This window comes from Bos taurus, chromosome 8 (assembly GCF_002263795.3).
Source record: "Bos taurus isolate L1 Dominette 01449 registration number 42190680 breed Hereford chromosome 8, ARS-UCD2.0, whole genome shotgun sequence".
Classification (NCBI taxonomy): Eukaryota; Metazoa; Chordata; class Mammalia; order Artiodactyla; family Bovidae; genus Bos; species Bos taurus.
In genome coordinates, this window is record NC_037335.1 from 68,563,578 (window position 1) to 68,572,405 (window position 8,828).

Consider the following 8,828-nt stretch of genomic DNA (forward strand, 5'->3'; position numbering starts at 1 on the left):
AAAGTCATTAGGAAGCATGGGCAGGCTCCCCAGCTCCCTGGGAGCTGTTGGGCTTCTGTTCTCTGCGCCTGCTGCAGAGTGGCTTGGAGCAGGGGGAGGCACAGCTAGAGAGGCTGGAGAGATGGGAGAAGGGAGGGAGAGGCTCTGGCCTGGGGAATGATGTGTGCCCCAGGGAGCAGGAGTTCCAAAGTCTGGATTCCAGCCTCTAGAGAAACAGCTGTGGCCACTGGGAAAGCATGCACATCCATGCTGGACCCCTCTCTCTTAATCCTAGCTCACATCTCCACTGGCCTGGAGTTAAAACAGAAACTTAGTTGGTTGGTGAGTTGGTTGGTTGGTTAGTGAGTTGGCTTGTTGGTTAGCTGGTTAGTTGATTAGTTGGTTAGTTGACTGGTTGATTGATTGGCTGGTGGGTTAGTTGGCTGTGAATGAGTGGATTTGGTTGGTTTCCAACCATTACTTTTCTGTAAATCTATAAGGCCACAGAGAGGTCACCCCATATCTTTCCTCCATGACCTCTGCTCTCCCATTCTCTGCTTTCTGCTCAAAATTGGGCACAAAGGAAAGAAAACACTTTAAAACATTATAGCTCACTCACTACATCACAGACTTTATTGTGACATCTGGTGATTTTCCTTGGCCCTGCCTGGGAAGGGGGAGGTTGTGTGACAGCTCCTTGGTGACAGCCCCTACCTCTGTCAGTCCATCCAGCCCCACACTCCACACCTGATCTACATTTCCTCTGTACCATCTTCCAGGAGGTGAGTTCAGGAAAGCCCGGCATGCTGCAGTTCCACGGGGTCGCAAAGAGCTCAGACATGACTGAGCAATTGAACTGATTGAACTGAGTAGTATCCCTAGCATTTTGTAAAGAGTGGCTAATTTAGTTCTCATTCCAACCCCCATACAGAAAGGGAAACTGAGGCAGGAGTAGTTTAAGGAACTGACCTGAGATCACCAAGCCACAATCAGCAGAGCCAGGATTCTCAGGCCAAGCTCTCTCCCAAGCCCATGCCCTCAACTGTGAGGCTATGATGCTTCTCCCTTGCTAGGACAGAGACTTCTACATCCGGGACTCAAGTGTCTTCTCACCAGCCTCCCTGCCTCGTCTCTCCCCATCCCCAGTTCACAGTACATTTGCTGCCATAATGCTCTGTCTCAAGCTCAGTTTCTTCCTCCTGCTGTTTCTGCCTGCATTTCCTGTCTCTGAAATGCCAGTGATCAGAAGGTGTTCTGTAGGAGTTGCTCCACATGCAAATATATTTTGGATGTATTTGTGGGTAGCAGGTGATCTCCATGTCTTACTCTTCCATCATCTTGAAAGTCCCCTTCCTGTCTCTGAAATGAATGGTGTAAACCACTAGCTTGCACACATCCCAGCCTCCCCTTGGCATTGCTCTCCAGGTGTTTTAATTGTATAAAAGCTTATCCCCCACCCCAGGTAGCAAATTGAGACAGTTATACCTGAATGTGCTTAAGGGCAAGACCTTCAGACCTGCTAGGACCTTATTACCCCTGCCTTGCATTTAACCTTGAGGTCCTGTGAAAACTCTCCTCAGATCCAGGCATTAGCACAGTCTGCCCCAAGAGTCTGTCGGAACCCAGCAAGTGCACGCTGCTTCTGCATTCACTCAACTTGCATTCTCAGAATGTCCTCCAGCCCAGACTCCAACTCTCCTATCTCCACCCCTAGCCATCTCTGCTTCCAGCAGCTCCTCTGACTTGGCAGCTAGAGGTCGACAGTATCAGTACCTGACCTTGGCTCTTTCCCTACTTGTGAGGTCTAGGGAACTTAGCTGGATCCTGCCAGGGTCTGACTTTGACCCCAGTCACACGTGCAGCCTCCTGACTCTCACTCAGGTGCCAAGAGCTGGAATGGCCCCTATGTTGCCCCTGTCTGTTCAGCCTGGATGAGGTCTCTTCAATTTCAGCCTAATTATAAAAACACCCCAGCTCCTAACTTTCACTAGGAACAAGGAACTGTCTGCTTCTCTTCCAAAATCTGCATCTCATTTGTTACCAGTACTTTTCTCCCTTTGGGTCCCTTCAGCTTTCCAGAGCCTATTAAACCAGCCATGTCTGCCTTATTTATAGAAGATTAGGTTACGATATATGCAATTCCCTTCCTTTCATGTCTCAGGCAATTTATTCTTTGTCTTCTTTGGCGTGTCACATGTGTTTTGTCCTTCTCTGGCATGCTGGCTTTTTCCCAGGCTGGGATTTGAGTTTGATATGAATATTGCCAGCAGTCAAACTCTATAACTCAGTTTGGGTGGAATGAGAGAAAGGGGGGTCTCCATGTTTCTACCATGGAAACTGGGTACATTATTGAATTTGGCTCTCCACAGAGGAAAAGAAACACAAGCCATGTGCACCAGATAACCAGTAATCGGGGATGAGGGTAGAGGATGGAGAATAATTGTGAGATGGACTTAGCTGCAATGCACTGGTTTTCGCATCTTCATAATGTCTGACTTCCCTGGTGACTCAGATGGTAAAGAATCTTCCTGCAATGCAGGAGACCTGGAGTTCAATCCCTGGGTCTGTAAGATCCCTTGGAGAAGGCCACTGAAACCCACTCCAGTACTCTTGCCTGGAGAATTCTGCAGACAGGGGAGCCTTGCGGGATACAGTCCATGGGGTCACAAAGAGTTGGACACAACTGAGTGACTAACACACAACATCTGTCTTATGAATGGGTACTTGCAGTTTCATAAATGCTGATGAATAAATGAAATAAGTGGGGACAAAGGGAAGAGAAGGGAGAAAAGGATAAAAGTAATATGCTTTATGAGATGTTAAGAATAAGCCTCCGGCACTTCTTTAGCTGCCCGGGGAATCAGCCAAGAAAATTCTAGCCTGAGTTAAAGAACTACATCCCTAATCTTCAAGTTATTAGTCTTAGCATTGTAATTATTTTTTATCATTAGCATCTATATGTTTTCACAGTTTCCAATCTACTTTCTCCAGTATTTAAATGAGCACTAATTAAGACTCAAGTGATCCTTTCAATCCTAAAGAGCTGTGGTTGCCCAGAGCTAGAACCTGGCTCTTTGGGACTCAGACACCTATTGCCCTCCGCCACACAGCCTCAGACACAAAGTGACGCACCTATGTGCTGTTCTGTGCTTTCAGGGTGGTCCAAAGAGCCCACCAGCCAGAATACAGACGTGAGCAGGACTTCATGATACACTGGAATGCTGTGTCAGTGTTGGCTTTAGCCACATGATTTCAGGAGCAGAGAGAAGCCATCCACCTCCTTTGCCTTGCTCAGGAATGCATCAGGTGCTCTTCCAAGAGAAAGCCCTCCTAATCCACTCCTATGGCTCCCTGAGTATAAAATAAGCTATACAAGTTAAAAAGTAAGCTCTTCTCAATGTGTCATGGATGCTACTGTAGAGTCATACTACTCAACAGGATTGAGCTTGCATTCTTTCTTGATCCCTGATAAGAGAAAGAAAAGAGTGCTAATGTCACTGTGAGTGGCAGCCAAGAATATGGGCTCTGGAACCAGACTGCCTGGGTTTGAACCTTTTCTACCACTTCCTAGTTGTGTGCCTATGTGCATGATCAGTCGCTTCAGTTGTGTCCAACTCTTTGTGACCCTGTGGACTGCAGCCCACCAGGCTCCTCTGTCCATGCGATTCTCCAGGCAAGAATACTGGAGTGGGTCGCTAAGTCCTCCTCCAGGGTAACTTCCCAACCCAGGGATCAAACCCACATCTGCCTGCGTCTCCTGCATTGCAGGTGAATACTTTGACGCTGAGCCACCTGGGAAACCCCTCCTAGCTGTGTATATTCAGGCAAATTAACCTCTGGGCCTCAGTTTCTTCATTTGTACTTTGGAGTTGGTAATAATGCCTTACTCATATGGTTTGTGGTGAGGATTAAATGGAATAATACATGTATTTGCAAGTGTTTCATAAGTGTTGCTATTTTCAATCTGATTTTTACTAATACTACAGAAAAGGAGCATTATCACCTAAGGAAAGAAGCAAATTTGAAAAAAGCACCTTGAACAGTAAGGCTCCTCTGTCCATGGAATTCTCCAGGCAAGAATATTGGAGTGTGAAGCCATTCCCTTCTCCAGGGGATTTTCCTGACTCAGGGACTAAACCCCGATCTCCTGCATTACAGGCAGACTTTTTACCACCTGACCCACCAGGGAATCCCAGTAAGGATATGCTTTACCCATTTCAATATATTTCATTGGGATGTCTTATCAGCTAGTTACTGCTGTGTAACAAACCACCTGAAAATTTAGTACAATGAGTTTCTTTTCTCAATCTGTGGGTTGTTTGATGTAAATCAGGCATTTCTGCTTTACACTGTGCATCTGGCTAGGCTGGGCTCCTTGCTATGGTTTAGACTCAGATCTGTTCCAATTGGGTGCCTCCTAGGACTCCAGCTGAGCCAGTGCAGCTGCCTGAAGGAAGCAGAAATATACAATTCTTTTAAGAACTCAACTCAGAACTGGCACACTGGCACTTCTAGATGTATGCCTCTGGCCAAAGAAAATCATGAGCCTTGCCCAGTGTCAAGCAGTGAGAAATTCACTGCACTTATAATGGGAGTGGGCAGGCTTCAGTTACATGGCAAAGGATGTGAATGGGATGGGAAAGAAGCAGGACCGATAATTTCGTCCACTACAAATAGGTCTACCTGTGTCATTCTTTCTGTGCTCCTCCCAGTACCTGTTCTTTTTCTACCGACCTCAGAGCTTCCACCCTCCCCAGGCACAACAGCCACCTACAGACACAGCTGATTTACAGGCCATTATTTTCTCTGAAATGTGAGAACCTCCAAGGATCAGAACCTTACTTTGGCACTTGATAAGAGTCCAGACCATGAAAGGCCCAGCCACCTGCAGAGTGTTCCCTGATGAGTCAACATCTACCCGGAGGAGACATTTGCAAACTGTAGGTGAATCTCCATGCCAGGATGAAAGCTTGGGTGAGCCAGCAGAGGGGTTGGGAGCATGTGCCAATTGCATTCCAATATCAGACAGGAACAAGAGGGACATACTGCCCTGCCAGAGCTGGACCCACCCCCAATAAATATTTGACCCCCGGTAACGGCTTGGCTGGGCTGGAAGAAGCACAAGCTGAAATCAAGATTGCCGGGAAAAATATCAATAACCTCAGATATGCAGATGACACCACCCTTATGGCAGAAAGTGAAGAGGAACTCAAAAGCCTCTTGATGAAAGTGCAAGAGTAGAGTGAAAAAGTTAGCTTAAAGCTCAACATTCAGAAAACGAGGATCATGGCCTCTGGTCCCATCACTTCATGGGAAATAGATGGGGAAACAGTGGAAACAGTGTCAGACTTTATTTTTCTGGGCTCCAAAGTCACTGCAGATGGTGACTGCAGCCATGAAATTAAAAGACGCTTACTCCTTGGAAGGAAAGTTATGACCAACCTAGATAGCATATTCAAAAGCAGAGACATTATTTTGCCAACAAAGGTCCGTCTAATCAAGGCTATGGTTTTTCCAGTAGTCATGTATGGATGTGAGAGTTGGACTGTGAAGAAAGCTGTGAAGAATTAATGCTTTTGTTCTTTTTTTTTTTAATTTAAATTTATTTATTTCAATTGGAGGTTAATTACTTTACAATATTGTATTTGTCCTGCCACACATCAACATGAATCTGCCACGGGCATACACATGTTCCTCATCCTGAACCCCCGTGCCACCTCCCTCCCCATCCCATCCCTCTGGGTCAACCCAGTGCACCAGCCCCAAGAATTCTGTATCGAACCTGGACTGGCAATTCGTTTCTTATATGATATTATACATGTTTCCATGACATTCCCCCAAATCATCCCAACCTCTCCCTCTCCCACAGAGTCCAAAAGACTGTTCTATACATCAGTGTCTCTTTTGCTGTTTCGCATACAGGGTTATCGTGACCATCTTTTAAATTCCATATATATGCGTTAGTATACTGTATTGGTATTTTTCTTTCTGGCTTACTTCACTCTGTATAATAGGCTCCAGTTTTGTCCACCTCATTAGAACTGATTCAAATGTATTCTTTTTAATGGTGGAGTAATACTCCATTGCTGGATCATAAGGCAGTTCTATTTCCAGTTTAAGGAATCTCCACACTGTTCTCCATAGTGGCTGTACTAGTTTGCATTCCCAGCAACAGTGTAAGAGGGTTCCCTTTTCTCCACACCCTCTCCAGCATTTATTGCTTGTAGATTTTTGGATCACAGCCATTCTGACTGGCATGAAATGGTACCTCATTGTGGTTTTGATTTGCATTTCTCTGATAATGAGTGATGTTGAGCATCTTTTCATGTGTTTGTTAGCCATCTGTATGTCTTCTTTGGAGAAATGTCTGTTTAGTTCTTTGACCCATTTTTTGATTGGGTCATTTATTTTTCTGAAATTGAGCTGCAGGAGTTGCTTGTATATTTTTGAGATTAGTTCTTTGTCAGTTGCTTCATTTGCTATTATTTTCTCCCATTCTGAAGGCTGCCTTTTCACCTTGCTTATAGTTTCCTTTGTTGTGCAGAAGCTTTTAAGTTTAATTAGGTCCCATTTGTTTATTTTTGCTTTTATTTCCAATATTCTGGGAGGTGGGTCATAGAGGATCCTGCTGTGATTTATGAGCTGTGGTGTTGGAGAAGACTCTTGAGAGTCCCTTGGACTGCAAGGAGATCCAACCAATGCATTCTAAAGGAGATCAGTCCTGGGTGTTCTTTGGAAGGAATGATGCTAAAGCTGAAACTCCACTACTTTGGCCACCTCATTCGAAGAGTTGACTCATTGGAAAAGACTCTGATACTGAGAGGGATTGTGGGCAGGAGGAAAAGGGGGTGACAGAGGATGAGATGGCTGGATAGCATCACCAACTCAATGGACGTGAGTTTGAGTGAACTCCGGGAGTTGGTGATGGACAGGGAGGCCTGGCGTGCTGTGATTCATGGGGTTGCAAAGAGTCAGACATGACTGAACGACTGAACTGAACTGAACTGAACTGAACGGCTTGTCTCCACTTTGAGGACAAGGTACTATTAATATCTTTGGAAACTGGAATAAAAATTGTTACCAAATGGGTTCTTCAAATTTTAGATAAAAGCAATTGTCCTGTGAATGCTTCAGTCAGTCAAGTGGAGCTGAACACAGTGAGATGACTTAATGCAGCTGGGCAAGAGAGTTAGGAAGAGGCCCAGGGAAAGGTCAAGGGGACAGTGACTGTCTGAAGAGCAGTACCCATCTGTGTTTGCCATCAGAAGGCGAGAGAGGCTTGGAGGGTGGACGGAATATTTGCTCTCCTTAAGATTGTTTCCAGAGAGTGTCTGCCTTAAAAGGGTTTGGTTGATGAGCTCTGGGCCTGCCTGGGCAATGGTACCCCTACACTTCCTCTGATGACCTCACAGCCCTGCCCAAACTTGTTGTGTTCCCCAGATCAACAAGAACAGAAGCTTGCCTGGTACCCAGCTTAGGGCCTTCACTCATCCTAACATTTATTCAGGGGTTTCAAGAATAAGATAGTTTCTTTTCATTCAAGAAGCTCAGTGGCTCTTCAAGCAGACAGATGGGAAGATCAGCATTTCAACTCAGGCGGATACGTTGTGAGAAAGATCTGTTCCTGGTGCTGTGGGAGCCTGGAGACATCCCTGTCCAGAGAAGGATGGACAAGCCAAGCAGGAAATGCTGGCGTGAGCTGCGTGGTTGAAGGAGGGGCTGCTGAGCAGTCTGGAAAAGAGAACAATGAAAGCAAAGTGGAGACATTTGCAAACTGTAGGTGAATCTCCATGCCAGGATCAAAACTGTGTCAGCCAGATGAAAAATAAGACTGGAGGGGCAGGCAGTGACCAGTGGACAAAAATTTAATTTCAAGTGCAAGAAAAGCATCAAATAGGGACTGTGTCCAGGATTCAGGATACATCTGTGCTACTCATTCACCTCTGTCCCTGCTCTAGTTCCCATAGGAAGATGCCATATTTCTAATCAACTTTTGATTTCCCAACCAGCCTTTAGGCTCATTATGCCTTCCTGTCATAAAGAATATTTCAGGCTTGGTGTGAGCAATAGTCCAGGGGCAGGGCCAGTATCAACTCCTAGTAGCTGTAAGTCCCTAGAACATCCTCTTCCCAGCCCCTTGGACTGGGATTAGTTTGAACTAGTCTACTCATCCCATTAGACTATGAACTCCTTGACAGCCTCTACCAGGCACAAATTCTGGCCTATAGTAGGGGTCAGATGAATAACTATGGGGAAAAACGAACTGATGAAAGAACACAGCAATGAAGGAAATCTTTCTCCTACAATGTGAGAGAATAGTGATGTAAATTTTACCCTGCATGTCATTGGATGAAAAACTATGTTCTTGCTTATAAGAGTATAAAAATACTCTACTACTGGACTTCCCTGGTGGTCCAGCGGTTAGAAACCCACCTGCCAATGCAAGGTACATGGGTTTGATCCCTGGTCTGAGAAGATCCCACGTGCCACAGGGCAACAAAGCCTGTTGTCTTAGCTCAGTAGTCATGACTACTGAGCCTATGGTCTAGAGTCTGGGAGCTGCAACTATTGAAGCCCACAAGCCTATAGCCCTTGTGCCATAACAAAAGAAGCCACCACAGTGAGAAGCCCTAGCGTCACAAGTAGAGAGCAGCCCCCCACTTGCCACAACTAGAGAAAACCCTGCAGCAACGAAGACCCAGTGCAGCCAAAAATAAGTAAGTAGATAAAACTCTATTATGGGGAAAGACCATATGAGAGGCAGGACGTGGGAGCCTATGGAAAACAGAGAGCCTTGACAAGCAGACTATAAAGAAAAAGATTGTTTATTTACATCAGGTATCCTGGGG

The 8,828-nt window shown here is 45.6% G+C and overlaps 1 long non-coding RNA gene across 1 annotated transcript; it reads left to right on the forward strand.

The window, feature by feature from the left end:
- Positions 1–541: 541 nt before the first annotated feature.
- Positions 542–3,363, forward strand: LOC112447888 (uncharacterized). Its single transcript, XR_003036156.2, has 2 exons — positions 542–761; positions 3,136–3,363. It is a non-coding gene; the product is annotated as an uncharacterized lncRNA (long non-coding RNA).
- The last annotated feature ends 5,465 nt before the right edge of the window (positions 3,364–8,828 follow it).